The sequence below is a fragment of the Octodon degus genome, unplaced genomic scaffold, assembly GCF_000260255.1.
Source record: "Octodon degus isolate 3935 unplaced genomic scaffold, OctDeg1.0 scaffold00019, whole genome shotgun sequence".
Classification (NCBI taxonomy): Eukaryota; Metazoa; Chordata; class Mammalia; order Rodentia; family Octodontidae; genus Octodon; species Octodon degus.
Window position 1 is genome coordinate 6,603,944 of NW_004524595.1, and position 19,828 is coordinate 6,623,771.

At 37.6% G+C, this 19,828-nt stretch overlaps 1 protein-coding gene across 23 annotated transcripts in view; it reads left to right on the forward strand.

Moving 5' to 3' along the window:
• The first annotated feature begins 28 nt into the window (after positions 1-28).
• The window catches only part of Dtnb (dystrobrevin beta), a 439,182-nt gene continuing 419,382 nt past the window's right edge, over positions 29-19,828 (forward strand). For all 23 annotated transcript variants that reach the window (XM_023711049.1, XM_023711053.1, XM_023711057.1 and 20 more), the window contains exon 1: positions 29-203. The gene's annotated coding sequence lies outside the window, so the exon portion shown is untranslated. The remainder of the gene's footprint in view (positions 204-19,828) is intronic.

Sequence of the window (19,828 nt, forward strand, 5' to 3'; positions counted from 1 at the left end):
TCGGTCCTCGCGCCCTGGCGGCCTTGCGGCCTCGCGGCCTCGCGCTGGGGGCGGGCTCGTTGCGCGCGAGCCGGGAGCTGAAGACGTTCGGGGCCGGAGAGGGCGCTCCCGCCGCCGCTTCAGCCGAGGGGGCCGGGCTGGAGCTGGCTGTGGCCGCCGGAGATCTTCTCGACGCCTCCAGCTCCGGCCGGGAAGAGAGCCAGGTGGGAGTTGCGGCGGCCGGCGGAGCTGGAGCCTCACGCACGTGAGGCGCGGGAAGGGAACCCGCGCTGTTCCCGACCAAAGAGCCGCGGGGTGAGGGGCGGGTGCGGGTGCGGCGCGCTCGGCCCTATCGTGAACCCGTGGCCCGCGGAGCCGGGCTCGGGAGCAGCTCGGAGACTGCCAGGGTTCGGCGCGCCGGGGCTCTAGGCGTCGGGCTGATGCTGCCAGAGCCCTCGAGTGCCCAAGGGGGAGAATGAGCAGGTTCTGGCAGAGGGCAGTTTAGGCGGGCAGGCCCTGGCAGAGGGAAGGGAATCTATCCCAGGTCACCCCAAAGCGCTGTTTCCCGAGGCGCCTAACGGCGAATCTGTACCTGAAGTCATGCTGGGTAAGCCGAAGTGACCTGCGTAGGGAGGATGTAACAAGCTCACCATTCAATTCCTGTGCTGGGCCTTGGGATTTAGAAGACCTTCCAGCATTCTTAGCAAACGTTTATTGATTAATCACCCTCTTAGGCAGCCGTAGTCAGCACTAGAGCCACGAAATAGTGTAAGACACAACCAAGATTTGTTGTTGAGAAGCTGAGAATTTTGGCCCTGAAGGTAGTAGGCATTGAAATACAAAGCAGCATTGGATTTTATGTCTCAATCCCTGGTCACTTCAGGCCTCTCTGGTCTTTTCCCAGTACTGTGAGATTGGTAACTTGCTTGGTTTTGGACAAAGCAAGAAGATCAAAGAAATCTTGGACGAATTTGGGAGCGTTTTAAAGGCTCATCTGTGTGACCTTTCAAGAAGTGAGGAAGACTGGGAAAGAGAAAGGCAAATTCCCTTTCTTCCCACATTAGAATTAAGCTCCTCCACTGTACACTGCCAAATCTTCAGGATGTAGTCCATCTTGCAGCAATCATGGAATGAATGCTTATTGCATGAATGAATGAGCAAGCCTTTGCTACTTTTTATATGGAGCGTTATCAGTCATTGTAATGTTAGGCATGATTGATGGGCTTCAGCTTCTGTCTCCTTTTGGGTGGTTGCTTAAGATCATCACTTTCTATACCTTCTCTCTTTTGGAGACAGGATTTCGCTATGCAGTTCAGGTTGGACTTGAACTCATTCTGTAGCCCAGACAGGGCTCTTGCGCTCATTGGCTTCTTAGTGGAGGAAGAAGTGTGCTTTTATCTAGAGAACTCTTTTGTTTTTATCCTGGCTCTTGGATCTTAGATGTTTGTGTGTTTGCTCTCCTATAAGGCGGTGGAATGCTCTATCCTCATCCTTGGACTCTCCAGCTCCATGCTTCTGTTCGCTGGGTTGCAGTGCCTGTTAGGTTACTTTGTCTGCCAAATTAAAACTTGACCTTTTATGAGTTCTTTGAGGAGATTTATCAGGCATAAGTGGAATTGCCTTTGAAGGGGGTTATGCAGTCCAGGTAGTTTTGGGTTCCACTAAGTTTATCTGAGACAAAATTTCTACTTTCACTTAGAAAATCAGAATTCATAAAATTTTGGTTAGCCATTTATGTCTTTGATATTAATTTCTCATAGCTTTAGTTTCTCCGTGTAAAAACATAAGGATAACAGTAATTCAAAATTTAAAAAATATTAGTATGTGTTTGTAGTACATATGATTACATTCATTATGGGGAGCTGGTATACATCTTAGTTCTTTTTAAGGCTCCCTTACTCTGTTTCTTGGTCCTTTTTCTATTTGCAAAAGATCTGTATTTCTTTTCCTATTATCTTTCTTTTTTGAGACAGGGTTTCACTATGGAGTTCAGGCTGGCCTTGAATTTAGTATGTAGTCTAGGCTGACCCCAAATATAGAGCAGTTATCCTGCATTAGCTTCTCAAATGCTGGGATTTATTTTGTTCTTGGTTTAGATTTTAGATTTCTCATATAAGAGAAACCATGTCATATTTAAGTTTGTGTGTCTGATTTATTCCATATACAATTATAGTCTTAAGGGGCATCCATTCTACCAGTGACTTAAAATATACCCTATTGTGTATGAATTCCACATTTTTCTTATTCATTCATCAGTTGATGGATATATAGGCCACTTTCAAGATTTAGCTATTATGAATTGTGTTGATATAAACAAGGGTAGAGTGTATCATTGTAATATGGTATCTTTAATACTTCAGGAGTATTTCTAGAAGTAAATAGCTGGGTTGAATGAAATTTTTACTTTTAGTTTTTGGAGGACTCAACATACTGATTTTTAAAAAAAATTTATGTATTTTTGTACAAGGTCTCACTATGCAGCTCAGAATCCTAGTGATCCTCCTGTTTTCAGCCTCCCCAGTGCTGGGATTACAGGTGTGTACCACTACGCCTGAACTCTGTCACCAGCTCAGTGCGCCTGGGGGTGGGGCTGGCTTGGCAGGCGGTACTGGAGATCGAACCCTAGTCCTGTGCTTGCCTAAGCAGGCACATAGTCTGCTGAGCTATCTCGCCTGCTTAACATACTGAATTTTGTAGGGGAGGCTTTTTGAGGCAGGATATAGTACAGGCTGTCCTTGAACTCACTGTGTAGTCCTGGTGGCCCTTGAACTTGCAGAGATCCTGCCTCAGCCTCCCTAGTGCTGGGATTACTCTCCATGCTGATTTCCATAGTGGTTGTACTAGTTTACATTTACACCGACAGTGTAGGCGATTTTTTTTTTTTTTTAACCCTTGCAGGCTTGCCAGCTTTTGTTATTATTTCATTTCTTGATGATAGCCATTTTTTTTTCTTTTCTTTTTTTTTTTTTTGAGTAAGATAAGATCTCAGTGTTGTGTTAGGTCAAATTTCTCTCATGGCCAGCGATGTTGAACAGAGTTTCATGTATTTGTACTTCTGAGAAGTACCTGTTCATGTCAGTTGACTGTTTTTTGATTGGGTCTTTTATGGGGGGGCAACTTTTTTCTTTTTTCCCTAGCTGGGATGAAATGTGAGTCCTTGTGTTTGCAGGCAGCCGCTTAGGCCACTGAGCTATGGGGGTCTAGGAACAATTTTTAAAGTTCTTTTGTTGTTGTTTTCTTGAGACAGGGTCTTACTATTCAATTCAGGCTGACTTTAAGCTTACTTTGTAGCCCAAGGTGGTCTTGAACTCTCAGTGACCCTCCTGCCTCAGCCTTCCAAGTGCTGGGATTACAGGTGCGTGCCCCCACGCTGGGCTAAAGTTCTTTATGTACTAAATAACTAGTTGAAACTAGTTCTCTGAGTTGTAGCTGGCAATATTTATTCCTATTCTGTAGGTTGTCTTTTCACTTTGTTGGTTGTTTCCTTTGCTCTACAGAAGCTTTTAGTTTGATAAAGTATCATTTGATTCTTCATGTTGTTTCTTTTACATTTGGAGTTCAGTTGAGTTTGCCTGTGTCAGAGACTTTAAGAGTTTCACCTATTTTATTAAATATATTCAATTATAGATTTAAGTCAGAGTTCATCCTGCTGGGGAACAGTTTGGCTTCTTTGGATGCTATTTTTTTGATAGATATATGTATTCCAAATGCATTTTGCCAGTCTGAGACTTTTCCTTTCTCTTTGTTAACTGTGGCATTGAATTTTGATACCGTATTTATGAAAAATTTCTTTTTTAAGTTGTCTTTGTGTCTGGCTTAAAATGTTCTCTACCACAGGATAGGAATTATATATTCCTGTATTTTCTTCTAAAAATTTGAAGTTTTTCTTTCCATGCAAAATTTTAATGTATGGTAAAATGAAGAAATATATGATCTATTGAGTAACCAGTTTTTCAATACTTTTAAAATAATTTTTCATTGTGTTAAAAATACATTATATATTACTATTTCTCACATTTGAAGTGTACAGTTCTGTTATATTAAGTATATTGTGTTGTTGCAACTGTACCCACTATTCCTCTCCAAAACTTCATCTTTCCCAAATGAATCCCTATATCCATTAACAGTGACTTCTCTCTGACACACTACTACTGTACTTTCTGTCTCCACCCATCTCACTGTCCTAGGTAGCTCATTTAAGTGGAATCTTGTATTGTACTTTTGTATCTGGCTTATTTTTACTTAGCAAAATGTTCTCTTCATTCATATTGTAGCATATTTGAAAACATTTTTTTTTTTAAGGTCTTGCTATGTTGCCCAAGCAGACTCTGAACTCCTCCTCTTGAGTAGCTGGAATTACAGGTGTCATCTGCTACACCCAGCAAAATGTCCTTTTTAAGACTGAATAGTATTTGTGTGTGTGTGTGTGTGTGTGTGTGTGCTTGTGCACGTGTGTGTTTGCGTGTGTGTGGGGGTGTAAGACTTGACTTGATCTCTGGGGTTTGCACTGAGCTATATAACCTCAGCCCTTTTAAAAATAACCTCAGTCCTTTTAAAATGTTTTAAATTTTGAGATGGGTTTAAGTCCCTAAGTTGCCCAGGTTGAGTTTGAACTTGTGATCCTTCTGCCTTAGCCTCAGTGGGAGGCTAAATATACAGGTGTGTGCACCCTGTTCAGCTCAGGTTTATTTATTTATTGATCCATTGGTGGGTGGACATGGCATTTGTGAATGATACTGCTATGAACATTGGTATTTGTATATCCATATCTATTTAAACTTTTGCTTACAGTTCCTTTTTGTATACTCACAAGTGGAGTTGTCAGTGATATGTTTTTATAAACAGTATATATAACTAAATAACAATAGAGCAATATACAACTTTGACCAAAATGACTGAATAGTGCCAAAGGTTCTCATCTACTCTCTTTTGTAAATTTCCCCTATTATTACTATCTATCATTAGTGTGATAGATTTATTACAATTGATGAACTGATATAGACATATATATATGCATATATATTTTTTAATTAATTAATTAATTTATTTATTTTGTTTGGCCAGCTCAGCCCACCAGGGGGTGGGGCTGGCTGGCATGTGGTGCTGGGGGATTGAACTGCAGTCCCTGTGCTTTGCTAAGCTTGTTCTAAGTAGGTGCTTTAGACCACTGTGCCATCTCACCAGCCCCTGATATAGATGTATTAACTAAAGCATATAATTTATATGATGTACAGTTCCATGGGTTTTGACAAATACTGTATGTAATGTCATATATCATCAATGTCCTTGCCTAACATTACATATATGTCATTACAGAATCATAAAGAATAATTTTAATGCTCCAAACATCCTTTGTGCTTCCCTTAATCATTTTTTCCTTCTATCACTAAGCTGGAAATCTTTGATCGATAATTTTGCTGTCTTTAGTTTTACCTCACAGAATCTTTTAAGTAGAAATTATATAGTGTGTAGCTTTCTCAGACTGGTTTATTTTATTTACTGATATGCATTTAAAGTTCCTTTGTGTCTTTATGGCTTGAAAACTCATTTCTTTTTAGCACTGGATAGATAATACTTCATTGTATGGAAGTGTTCCTTCACCTATTATAGGATGTTTTGGTTACTTCTAGGTTTTGTCAGGTCTCAATAAAGTTGTTACAAATGTGTATGAATGGTCTTTGTGTGGATAGAATTTTTAGCTCACTTGGGTAAATACCTAGGAGAATGATGCTAGGTCATGTGGTTTGAATATGTTTAACTGTGTAGGAAACCGCCAAATTGGCTTCTGAAGTGACTACCATTTTGGATTTACAATACTTTTGAAAGTTTTTGTTCAAGTGCCCTAAATGTTCCTATAAAATAAGTCTTTGTCAGACTGTTCTGTAAAATTCACCTTCATCAGGAGTGAATTCATATTCATTTATTAATGTTCACTTTCTTAGCATTGTATCTTCTCATGGGTTTTGAAGTTTAGATTTATAGACTTACCTTGAGAGTCTTTTTAATTTTGTTTCCTACATCAGTGTTCACCCTTTTCTGTGTGGTAGTATTTCATGTGTTCAGCTGATCTTTTGGGACCCTAGTCTGGAGTTGTGGTGGTTGTGCTGGATCCATTTGGTGATTCTGCAGGGGCCCACCTAGAGTGGCTCAGCACAAAGAGGGTATACAAAGGGCTTGAGGAAGGCTTCTGTGTGCGCCACTTGGAGTTCCGAACTTCGTCACTTTGCAGCTGCGCCACTTAGGAGGAGATCAGATCTTTGCAGCAGCCACTGCCACTTTCTTGGAGGAGCTTCTGTCTTTGCAGTCAGTGTAGAAGGAAGATAGAGAGGCTTGATAGACACTGCAGCTGCTCCTCCTCCTCTGCTCTTCATTGTTTTCTGCTGCCATGAACTGCTGCTCTTTGCCTTGGAGCCAGTGCAGTATGGAATGAAATTTCTACTAACTGAGCTAAATAAACCTTTCCTTCCTTAATTTTGGGTGTTGGATATTTTGTCCCAGCAACGAGGAAAAAATAACAGAGACAGGAGTCATACATGGTAATGGTGGATCAGGAATTCTGCCTTTGGAGGTAACTGAATTTTTAGATCTAGTCATAGACTGTGTGGGTCTATGTTTGTACCTTCATACTTTTCTAAGCCTAGAGCATTATTTAAACTGGAATTCTAGATAGAGACTGGCAGCCTAGCCTCATCCCTGGCCTTCAAGATCGAGTCTGGCTCAGATAACTTCTGTTGAGCACTCACCTTTGTTTTCTGTCCTGAGTGTATATATAGTGCATGCATAGTTCTGGACTCAGAATCCAGCCAGCTTACAGCTTTATCTTGTTTTTTGAGCCTTAAAAAAAATTATTTATTTATGTATTTATTTGGTACAGGGTCTTGCTGCACAGCTTGGACTCATAGTGATTTTCCTGTCTCAGCCTCCCCAGTGCTGGGATTACAGGTGTGTGCCACCAAGCCCAAGTTCAGTAGCTGGCATGGCTAGGGCCTGGCATGGCATATAGTACTGGTTATTGAACCTGGGTCCTTGTGCTTGCCGGGCAGGTGATTAGACTACCAAACTATCTCCCCAGCCCTGAGCCTTATATTTTTTACTTTTATTTTAAAAATATTTTTCCACAGCCAGCCAGATAGCTCAGCATACTAAAGTGCCTGTTTAGGCAGAGTGCAGTGGCCAGGGTTCAGTCCCTATCCTGCCCTGCTGGCCCTGCCTCCTGGGGCTATTGAGACAGGGTGTGGTGGCACATGACTGTATTCCCAGTGCTTGGGAGGCTACAAACAGGAGAATCACTACAAATCCAATCTTCATAGTGAGACCCTGTAGATCCTGTAGACCCTATACTAAAAATACATAAAAATATTTTTCTATTATTGTGGAAAGGAAAATATCCAAGATTTACTTACCAGTTACTTTAAGTAGAAGACTAAATTCATCAGGCTTTTTTCTCAACATTATATCACTTATTCTTACTATAATTATTATTTGTATTTGTTTCATCTGGGCCCTCAAGTCTAAACATTGAATATCAGTGATGACAATGAGCATTGTGATATATCTCCTGAATGAGAATGCTTCCAGTGTTTTGCTCTTAGAGACAATGTGTCCTTAAGGTTTCTGGTAGATGTCGATTGTCAATATAAGTACTACATTTTCTTTTATTCTTGATTTGTATTTTTACTGAGTATTGTTGTTATTATTATTATTATTATTATTATTATTGGTATTGGGGATCGAACTCAGGACCTTACACTTGCCAGGCAGGTGCTTATGCTGCTGAGCTGTCTTCCTGGCCTGGGTATTAAATTTTATGAAGGGCTCTTTTTACTTTTTGTTTTTGTTGAAATTATCATTTTTTTCCCTCAAAACAAGTAGGACAAGTCTGTATTGTAGTTAACTGAGAAATAGGTATATGATTTACTTAATTCATTTTAATAGACATATCTTTAAAGAAAATACATTTTATCCTGAATATTAATACTGTAGCTAAATTAAAATGACTGAAATACTATGATAATAAGGTTTGGACTAAATATCTTTGCAAGTAACTTTTACTATAATTAAAAATTGCTCTATAATCTAATAGTATGATGTGATCAAATAGTACTGAATAATATTAAAAAAATTTAAATCCTTTAAAATTAGCAGTAGAAGTACCTAAGAAGAGCTAACATTTCTTAGGCTCTTATTTTGTGCCAAGCGTTATGCTAAATGCTTCATATTATTTCTTTAAAACTTGCTACAGCTCTCTTAAGATTCTATGTAATTATTCAGTGCTCTAGGTAGTAGTGGAGTACTTCTTACAAGTTTTTCCCTGGAGCACAGAGAATGTTCTTAGATGAGTAAGATAAACCTTTAGGTTTTTTTTTTTTTTTTTTTTTTTTGTACTGGAAATTGAACTCAGGACCTTGACTTGCCAGGCAGGTGCTATTCTGCTGCACAATCCTGCTGGCTCAATCTTTAGATTTTAATGTTTATTTTCATTGGCATTTCTTTTAATCTGAAAGAGAAGTATTAGATGAAGATACTTGAGAATTTTCCCTAAATAAACAGAAAGTTAAATTTTTTTTTTTTTTTTTTTTTTTTTTTTTTTTAAACTAGGGATTGAACTCAGGCCCTTGTGCTTGCCAGGGAAGTGCTTATTCTACTGAGCCATCTCAAGAGTTTTCATTACTTGGGTGATTTCATGTTAACTGCTAGGAGGGTTACATTTTCAAAGCTTTCTCTCCCTTTCCTTTAGTCTTTACTTAACTCCTATCTGCAGACTTTGTCCAACTCTAGAACACATTGTCTTCCTAGAAGAGGACAGGCTAAAAGGACTTTTTGTTGAACTCTGTCCAGATCCCATTAACTGCACCACAATTTTGGGACCTGATGTTTTTTGTTTTTAAATTCCTAAATGTGGCAGAGTGGGAAGGAAGAAAATGGGCTTTAGAGACACCTCACTGGCTGCCTACACAAGTTACTAGTTATAGGTTACTAGGAATCTAGTAAACTAGGGCAAGTTATTTAACTACTTAGGTTCTCAGTTTCCTTGTCTGTTTCTAACACTTATAATCCTGATTGGCTCTTTAGGCCTAGCACATTGATTTTGGTTGTTGTTTGAGGCAGGGTCTTGTATAGCAGAGGCCTTGAAGTCTTGAGTTTGTTGTGTTAACTTAGGCTGGCCTTGAATTAGTGATCCTCCTGTCTCAGCCTCCTGGGTGCTACGATTTTTTTTAAACAAGTGAACTGAAATTTGTTTTATTTTTTACATTTGATAAAGCATTTGTTTTTTATCCGAAATTCAAGTTTAATTTGGCATCTTTATTTGTGCTTTTTTTTGCTTTAAAAATTATTTTTTAAAGAGAATAAAAATAGTAAACATTAGAAATGATATGCAATTTCACTAAATGATAAATCAACAATTGTTGTTATATTGCATATTGTTGTCTTCAAATTAGTTGTTCAGATTACCAGATATAAACATGCAATATTAGTAAAAAAATTAAAAAGAAAAAAGAAAAAAGAAGCATTAATTATTCCTTACAATAGAAATCAGTGGTACTATTATCTAAGCTATCCTCTGTGTGTGTGTATGTGTATCTCCCCTTCCTTCCTTCTTTCTTTTCTCCTTACCCTCATCCCAGTTGTTCCTGCACTTGAACATTTTTTTTTCCCTTTCACAGTTCCTATTGTATATTTTGGATTATGTACTCTTTCAGGTTCTTACACTATGGAGACAGTATAATGTTTACATATGCGGGTCTGATTTATTTCAGTTATGAGTATGGACTCTAGTTACATCCATTTACCTCTAAAGGCCTCAGTGTGAGGATTACAGGTGTGTACCACTACACATCTTTTTTTGTTTTTAAGGAACAGTGGTTTCTAAAGTGGGATTCATGCAAAATCATACTTTAGGCAAGGTATAACAGGAAAACATGAACAATTAAGGTTTATTACTGTTTAACTCAGAGGCTGACACTGTGCCATCTGGGTGTGTGATAACCTGTTTTTGCAGTAGGTCAGGGAGCCTGGGGGAATCTGGGAAGTCTGTAATGTGATGGTCTTTTTTGTTTGCTTTTGCTGGGTTAGGACATATTGCAGTTTCCTTTTGCTTGGCTTATTGTTCTTTCAGATTATATTATCTGATTTGGGTGAAATTAAGCTTGCTAAATAGATGAGTAGTTTAAAAAAAATCTCACTTTGTAGTTTCTTTGCAAGGTTTAGAATAATCAATTGAAATTTGATGTAACAGTAGAAGTACCCTGAAGAGAAAGAAAGAAAATAAGCAGACTAAGTTATGTGACTAGCTTCTCAGTAAAATACAAAATAGAGAAATGATAATCTGATCAGTTGTTGGGAGAATCAGTAAAAAATATTATTACAGTTATTAAACATCTTATATACACTGAGTATATTGTGCTTTGCGGTGTGGGGCTGATGATATTAATAAGGTCTTATTTTCAGGTGAGATACTTAAAAATTAAGCATTCAGAATAAAGAGATTTTTTTCAGTAATGGATAAAGTTATATACTGATTGATCTAGTACTTTAAAGTTTTATTAAGCATAACAAAAATCCTTTAAAATTTTATTTTGAGGTTTCTTTAGAAGTAAAAGATAACCGTAAGTTTTTGTTCTTTCTTCTTTGGTAAAAGTGACTGAAATAATATACAGAGTTAGTGAATATTTTTGGAGTATCAATTGAAGAAATTGCTCAAGATTTGAAATATTGAATATTATACCAAATTACAGTTTGTAAGATTTATGCTATATTTTGGTAAAAGTACAAAGCCTACAGTAGTTGGTATACCATTTCAGTAATAACGTATGTGGCTTGGGATACCCCTCAGTGGCACAGTGCCTGCCTGGCAAGCATAAGGTCTTGAATTTGACCCCCTGCATCAAAAACAAACAAGCACACACACACACAAAAAAAAAAAAAAACAAGCAAAATAATAAGATATGTGAAGACCCCCTTTTCCCAAAAAACACTAAAGAAAAGATTTACCAAAAAATATACTCAAAGTAAATGACTTAAAATTTTATAATGAGGGGCTGGGGACATGGCTCAGTGGCATAAGCCCCTGCCTGGCAAGCACAGGGTGCTGAGTTCTATCCCTGGTACTGGAAAAAAAATCTCTCTCTCTCTCTCTCTCTCTCTCTCTCTATATATATATATATATATATATATATATATATATATATATATATATACAATGAAATGTGACATAAAAAGTGTAAAGAAAATTCAACTTAATGAATAAAGTATAGTGAATAGATTGGTATCCATCTGCAGTCACATAATTCTGCTTTCATCTCCAGAGGTACTCAGTTTTTACAATTTGGTGATTATATTTTTGCTATATATGTATGAATTCCTAAGTAATATCTTATATTGAAGCTAGCAGTGGGGAGAGGTGTAGGAGGTATATAGGCCCCCAGTGTAAGGAGGTCCTCATGTTTGGACTTGTGTAGTTCTTTTTTATGTATTTATTTTTACATTGTGTGTGTGTGTGCCAGCTCAGCCCACCAGGGGGCGGGGAGGGCTGGCATGTGGTGCTGGGGGATTGAACTGCGGTTCCTGTGCTTTGCTAAGCTTGTTTCAAGTAGGTGCTTTAGACCACTGAGCCATCTCTCCAGCCATGGACTTGTGTAGTTCTGAGAATGATGCTTCTTTAAATTTACTGAGGAGGAGTACTGAATGGGTTGCTAGCAATATGCATTTAAACTTTATTTTTCACAGCTTGATATTTCATTCTTTTTATTGCTGAACAGTATTCCATTTATGGGAGTACTATTTCTTACTATCTTTATTTATCTTTTTACTGATTCAGGGCTATATTTGTTGCCTCCAGTTTTTGAGGACTAAGAATAAGGCTGGTGTAAATATTTTGAAGCAGGTTTTATGTAGATATAAATTTTCAATTCAACTGAAAATTAAATTTATAAACCACCTTCATCAGTCATTGGGTTGATTTTTTTCTACTAGTACAATATCTACATCATATGGTAAGATTACTTTGTAAGAAACTGCCTGTTGTATCTTGGGAAAATTTATGCTTTGTCACCAGCAACAGATGAGAGTTCCTTTGGCTCCATATCCTTGTTAGCATTTGATATTGTCAGTTTTTTGGATTTTAGCCATTGTAAAATAGGTGTAGAGTGGTATCTCTTTTGTTGTAGTTTGTAATTTTCTAGTAACAGACAATACTGAACTGTTTTTCACATTCTTATTTATCATCTTTGGTGAGGCATTTGATCAGATCTTTTTTTTTTCTTTAATGTATTTAGTACAGGGTCTACAGGGTCTCGCTATGCAGATCGGACTCTTAGTAATCCTCCTGTTTTCAGCCTCCCAAGCACTGTGATTATAGGTAAACTCTGAGTCTGTCACTGTGTTAGCATGTCCTGAGGGTGGGGCTGTCATGGCACATGGGAGATTGAACCCTGGTCCCTGCATCTGCTTAAGCAGGCGCTTTAATCCACTGAGCTATCTGGCCAGCCCTTGATCAGATCTTTTGATCATTTTTTCCCCCCAGTTGTGAGACAGAGTATTTTTTTTTTTTTTTTTTTTTTTGTGGAACCGGGGATTGAACTCAGGCCCTTGCACTTGCCAGAGAAGCGCTTATTCCACTGAGCCATCTCCCCGTCCTTTTGATCACTTTTTAATTGGACTGTTTCCTTATTGAGTTCTTCATGTAATTTGAATATGTCCTTAAATCAGGCATGTGCTTTGAAGATACGGTATTTTTATTTCACCCTGGGGTCTGTCCTTTCACTGTAGTAGTAGTAGTATCATCTACAGACCTGAGAAAAGAAATTAATTTTGATAAAATTCATTGTATCCATTTTTTGTGTCATGGATTGTTGCTTCTGTATTGTATCTAAAAACCCATTTATTTAGTTTGATTTTGGGCTTAGGACACTAAACTGCCTCTTCTAGGAACTTTAATTTTAGCCTCTTTCAGATTTATGACATTTGCTTATATTCTAATAGGTAGGACCCTGTTTTTTTTTTTGGTACTGGGGATCAAACTCAGGACCTTGTGCTTGCCAAACAGGTGATTATGCTGCTGAATTAACTCCCCAGCCCAATCTTGTCTTCTTTATACTTTGTATACTAAGTCTGTGCTCCGAACCTTTAAATTAGGCACAGTGAAGCTCCTTCCTGAGCAGGGCAATTGTGACTCACTGAAAATTGGATGTGTTTAAATACGCCTTTGTATGCCTGCAGGATGAACCATGGGAATAGGGGTGGAATGTGCTGAGATCATGAGGTCATAGAATTTTATTTGCTTATTAATGTGGATGAAGTTTTTGGCAGTTGAAATGGGAAAAAAGGGTGGATATGAGGAAGGAAATAGCAGAGTTTAAATTAAAGTTAGCTTGTAAAGGGAGTGATAGACATGTTGGTTATCTGTAGATTATGTGGCTAAGAAAGGGCACAGTGCCAGAAGTCAAGTGGAAGAAAATAAGGAGATGTGCTTGCCTTGCTAAAAATGTTGATCTTTAAGGTCATAAATCAGAAAGAAAAGGCATACACTTAGCCTGTAGTAATAGCATTAGATTCTTGTTAAAACTGTTAAAAACATAATTACAATAATGCAGATATTAGTATATGCAAAGTACTGGCCTAGGGAAGTAATTTATGGTAGTTTTACTTTATGTGACCTGTATAATTTTGGGTTTTAAGTGATCTGAATTACAGGCTTTGTTGAAATGAGATGTGTTGTCTGACTTTCCCCAGTAGTTGACACTTAGACAAGGATTTGAGTACAAATCAGTGGAGGGAGACTAGGAAGTGAGCTAGGGAAAGGGAAGATAGCAAAGGTTTGTTATCAAGTATGTGATGAGTGTGGATAACTGGAACTTATTCCTACTGGGGAACTCTGTGAGCCAGTTTAAGTGCATGTCTTAATAGGTGGTAGATAGCTATAGAATTTATAAACTGCCTTCATCAGTCATTGGATGATTGACTTTTTTTTTTTTTTTTTTTTGGTATAAGGTGATCTCTAACATTTTAGACTTACCATTCAGGGAAAAAAATTAGATTTTAGAGATTAGAGAAAATCTTCAAGTTAAAAAAAAAAAAAGAAGGAAGAAGCAGCTGCTGTCAGTTCAGTATGCATGGAATTGATAAAGACTTAGGGAATATTTTGATTTTCTCATTAACACCTTGCCACACAGTTCCAGCATCTTCAGCAACTCCAGCTCCACTTTTATTTTAGTACTGGGATCAAGCTCAGGACTTTGCACTTGCCAGGCAGGCGCTTATGCCACTGTGCTATCTCCTTGGCCCTCCAACTCTTGTTCTCCTCCTCCTTTTCTTGTTCCTCCTCCTCCTCTTGTTCCTCCTCCTCCCTCCTCCTTTTTCTTTTAGTGAATTTAGAAATGGCCTCGTTAAAGTCTCACTAGTCATACTGTAATCATTTGCAGTTTTGTTTCATATGTTTATGGTGCTGGAAATTGAACCAAGACCTAAGTACTAGGCAAACACTATACCATTGAGCTACATTTCTAGCCCTTAACTCATTTTCTATAGCCCATCATTTCTAAAGTTTGTTCCAGCAAAGTAGTATGTTTGTTAGAATTAGTCAGCCTGCATTAGCACGTCACCAAAGTCCACAATTTATTTATTTATTTATTTATTTGTATTTTAGGGAAGGGTCTACAGGGTTGTTTGGAGTCTCACTACTAGATCGGACTTGTAGTCATCCACCTGTTTATAACTTCCCAAGAGCTGGGATTACAGGCGTGCATTACCATGCCCAGTCTCCATTGCCATCTCAGCGCGTTCCAGGGGTGGGACTGGCACAGCAGGCATGGGATTGAACCCTGGCCCCTGCACCTGCTTGCAGACGCTTTAATCCGCTGAGCTATTTGGCCAGCCCAAAGTTTACAGTTTGTACTATGGTTTATTCTCAGTGTTATATGTTCTGTGAGTTTGGAAAAAATTGTATAATAACTTGTATCTGCCATTAGGGTACCATAAAGAGTAGTTTCTCTGCACCCAAAATTCAGTGCTCTGCTAATTTACACACTCTTATCCCCAGCGCTCAGGAATCACAGATCTTATTGCTGCCATAGTTTTTCCTTTTCTGAATGTCCTGCTATTAGAACTATATAGTCTATAGCCTTTTCAGATTGACTCCTTTCACTTAGTAGTACACATTTTCTCTATCTTTTATAAAACAATTAATTTCATTGGTGTACTTCTGACATACATAATGATCATTCATCAGAAATTTTTATCTGTACATAATATCACTTTCCCCATTGTTCCCTTCAATCCTTCTTCTCTTTTTCCTTTATAAAACTTTGTTTTTATTGTTTTCCTTCTGTTCTTTTTTGTTTTGTAAGTCCCTGATCAGTCCCTTCCCTGGCCCTCAACCTCTTTTGTTCTCCTTTCAATTTGAACATTTTCTTCTTGCTTCTTGATATCTGTCATCTATTTAGTTCTCTACTGGGTTTCTTAGACAAGATAATCAATGGAATAATTAACCATGTATGTCTGATTTATTTCATTCAAAATTATTTTTTAAAAAATAATTTTTTGAGAAACAAATGGCAATGAGACAGTTTCACAACTGATCACTAGCACATTTCCAGTAATTAATACATTGCATATTGTTGTCTTAGTGGTTATTCATTGTACAAGATGCAGACGTGATATCCTGTCTCAAACACTTATCAGAACAAACCTCTCTATTCATTGAATTAAGAGAATGGAGCTGTATATCTGTCCTATTTTGAGTATACAGATACAAAATGGTCATTCATTTTTGATCCCACTTTTTTAGTTAATTTTGTTAGAGAAGGGCATTGTTGTTTAAATACTGTAGGTGCATGAATTCAGCAAAGTAGTCCAGCAATCCATAATAGTAGTGGGTTTTCTGTAAGATTGGCAATGTCTGAAGTTGTTGACTTGAGCCTTTTACAGTTCAGCATATTAATATGGCTGTACTTTTTATACTTCGTTTTCATACTTTTCTGCTGGGTAGTTAAGACCAGGATAAAGTAAGACCTATATAACATGAAATGTAACTTTTGTATTTGATAAGGTCAGTCAGATTCCCTCAGGATTTAACCTGAAACCTTGCACCGCAGTTTGTAGATCCTTTGTTAGTGTCAGCCATGTGAATGAGTCACGGCCATTGCTTGACCAATTTGCTCTCTGTGAAAGCTTGAGAGAATGTTTTCTCTCCATGTGACTTTCCATAGGCATACTCTACATCATCATTCATTTTCCTCTGTGGCCCTATAATCTCCTTGATGAGAAAATTTAGCATACAACTGAGTTACATGATGTTTTAATACAAGTTCTCCTATGTCCTGAGTCCTCACTGACCTTGAAAGGCTAGGGCCAAAATGTTGGATGACCTTGCAGCTCTTCTTTTTCTCTAATTTTTGGTCTGCAATCTTAGATTGTTAACCCTCCAGAAGAGAGGCTTATTATTGTTACCCTACAACATAGGCAGTTGAGCTTAATCTCACTGTCTGTCTGGATATCAAACATTTTAGACATAACATGGAACAGGTATTTTCCATCAGGTATTGATATGTTAAATTTTGAGTATCTCCAGAATATGAAGAAAACAGATTAAAGAGATTAAAAATATTTAAAACGATAAGAATAAGCATTTATATGTGTTTACACAGATATTTAGAAATCTAACAATATACAGCCTTGTAGCAGTACAGTCCTGTGACATTATTTTTTTCTTGTCTCTTGAATTCATTTATTACCCTTTTTTAAAAACAAACATTTACTTAAGAGACACTATGTGGCAGTAATTGGTATGTCGTGACAATCAGTGTGTAATTAGAAGACCAGAATGACAGGCATTCCAAGCACATGACCCTACCATTACACATTGCTTTCTCCAGTGCAGCTGCTTAGTTCACAGGTATCAGCATATATAGTTAGTCAGGGTGAGAATCCTACCAATTAACTGTTAGTTTCAAAAAACATGCTGAAGATTCTCAGTCCCATCTCGTGCATATAAATGTATGGCTTTGCCCCTGTCATGTTTCCTACCTTTTCTCCTTGCCCTCTCTTCATTGTCTAATCCTCCAGTTCTCTCTTTCCTTTTAATTGTGTTATGCCTTTCTATTTTTAATTTCTTCCTTTGAGTTCTTATACTAGGCAGACTACATGATATTTATACACGTGGGTCTGGTTTATTTCACTTATGAGTGTATCTTCAAGTGGCATTCACTTAAGGCTTTGAGTTTATCATTTTTTATGGATGAATAGTACTCCATTGTATAAAAGTACATCTTTTTCATCCATTTCTCAGGTGGCAGGCATCTTGGTTATTTCCAAGATTTGGCTATCACAAATTATGCTGCTATAAACATAGGTACGCGTATATTACTATGATATGACGTTTTCAGTTCCTCTGGGAAAATTCCCAGTAGGGGGATAGCTGGTTTGAATGGGATTTCCAGTCCTGGTTTTTTAAGGAGTCTCTACACTGATTTCCATAATGGTTGCACCAGTCTTCGTTCCCACCAACAGTGGAGGAGGGTTCCTTTTTCCTCACAGCCTCATCAACATTTGTGATTGGGTGATTTCTTGATGATAGCCATTCTTTCTGGGGTGAGATGGTATCTCAGTATTGTTTTAATTTACATTTCAAAGATGGCTAGTGATGTGGAGCATTTTTTCATATATTTATTCGCTTCTTTAATTTCGTCCTCTGAGCAGTGTGCATTCATCTCGGATGCCCATTTCTGGATTGGGTCTTTAAGTTTTGGGGCCCTAATGTTTTTTAGTTTTTAACAAATTCTAGAGAGCAGACCTTTGTCTTGAGTGCGCTTATGAGTCAGCATTTTTTTCAAATTTGTGGGCTGTCTTTTCACTTTGTTGATAATTTCTTTTGACGTGCAAAAACTTCTCAATAAGAGGAGGTCCCAGTTGTTAATTCTTTCAGGTATTACCCGTGTTTTTTGATTTTTGTTCATGAACTCTTTGCCTACCCCTATGTCTTCAAGAGTTTTTCCTACTTTCTCTTCCAGGAGATTTAGTGTTTCTGTTTTAATGTTTAGATCTTTAATCCATTTTGACTTTAGCTTTGTGCATGATGATAGACCTGGGTCAAGTTTTAGTATTCAGCATGTAGAGAGCCAGTTTTTCCAGCACCATTTGTTAAGGAGGCTATCTTTCTTGAGGTAAGGGTGTTTGGCCCCTTTGTCAAAGATAAGGTGGCTGAGTGTGTTTGTAGGGCTTTCAGCGTCTTCTAATCTACTCCATTGAACCTTGGGTTTATTTTGTTGCCAGTACCAGGCTGATTTTATCACAGCCTTGTAGTATAATTTCAAGTCAGGAATTGTAATGACCCTTGCCTTGTCTTTGTTGTCCAGGATAGTCTTTGCTATTCTAGGTCTTTTCTGGTTCCAAATAAATTTTAGGAATGATTTCTCTAGGTCTATGAGGTATGTTGGTGGTAGTTTGATAGGGATTGCATTAAATCTGTACAGCAGTTTTGAGAGTATGGCCATCTTCACAATGTTGGTTCTTTCTATCTAGGAACAGGGAATATCTTTCCATTTTCTGAAATCCTCTACGATCTCGTTTTTCAGAGTACTGTAATTTTCATTGAAAAGATCTTTGACTTCCTTAGTTAGATTAATTCCAAGATGTTTCATTTTCCATGGTGCTATTGTAAAAGGTATTGTTTCTCTGATTTCCCTCTCAGTGTGTTTATTATCTGTGTAGAGAAATGCTAATAACTTTTGGGTATTGACTTTGTATCGTGCTATGCTACTGAATTTTTATATCAATTCTAGTAGTTTCTTGGTGGAGTTTTTTGTGTCTCGCAAGTAAAGTATCATGCCATCTGCAAATCAGGATAATTTAGCTTCTTCTTTACCTGTTCTTATTCTTTTTATTTCTCTCTATTGTCTAATGGCTCTAGCTAATGATTCCAGAACTGTATTGAATAGGAGTGGTGATAGAAGACATCCTTGTGTTGTATCAGATATGAGAGTAAAAGATTTCAGTTTTTCCCCATTTAGAATTATGTTAGCTGTTGAGTTGTCATAGATGGCTTTTATCAAAGTAGAGGCCATCTATTCCAATTTTCTGTGGGACTTTGAACATGAGTGTGTGTTGGTCTTTGTCAAAAGCCTTTTCTGCATCAATTGAAATGATCATGTGGTTTTTAGATTTGGCTCTATTGATATAGTGTATTACATTTATACATTTGTGTATATTGAACCATCCTTGCATTCCTGGGATGAATCCTACCTTGTCATGGTGTATAATCTTCTTCATGATTTGCTGTATTTTATTTGCTAGGATTTTAGTGGGGATTTTTGCAATCTGTGTTCATGAGGGAGATTGGCCTGTAGTTCCCTATTTCAGTTGCATCTTTCCCTGGTTTTGGTATCAGTATAATACTTGTCTCCAGGAATGATTTTGGGAGGATTGCTTCCTTTTCAGTTTCATTGAAGAGTTTGAGGAGTATAAGGATTATGACTTCCATAAATTTCTTGTAGAATTCAGCTGTGAATCCATGAGGACCTGGACTTTTCTTTGTCAGTAAGTTTTTTATTACATCTCGTATTTCATTGGCTGTTATTGGGTTACTGAGAGTTGTTGTATCTTCTTGATTCAGTTTTGGTAGTTTGTACCTTTCTAGGAATCTGTCTATTTCTTCTGTGTCTTCTATTGTATGAGAGTAAAGATTCTCAAAGTAGCTATTGATAATCTTCTGAATTTCCTCTGGGTCTGTGTTAATTACATCCTTTTCATTCCTTATTGCTTGTATTTGAATTTTTTCTTTCCTCTTTTTGATGAGGTTAGCTAGGGGCTTATCAATTTTATTTAGTCTTTCAAAGAACCAGCTTTTTGTCCTTTT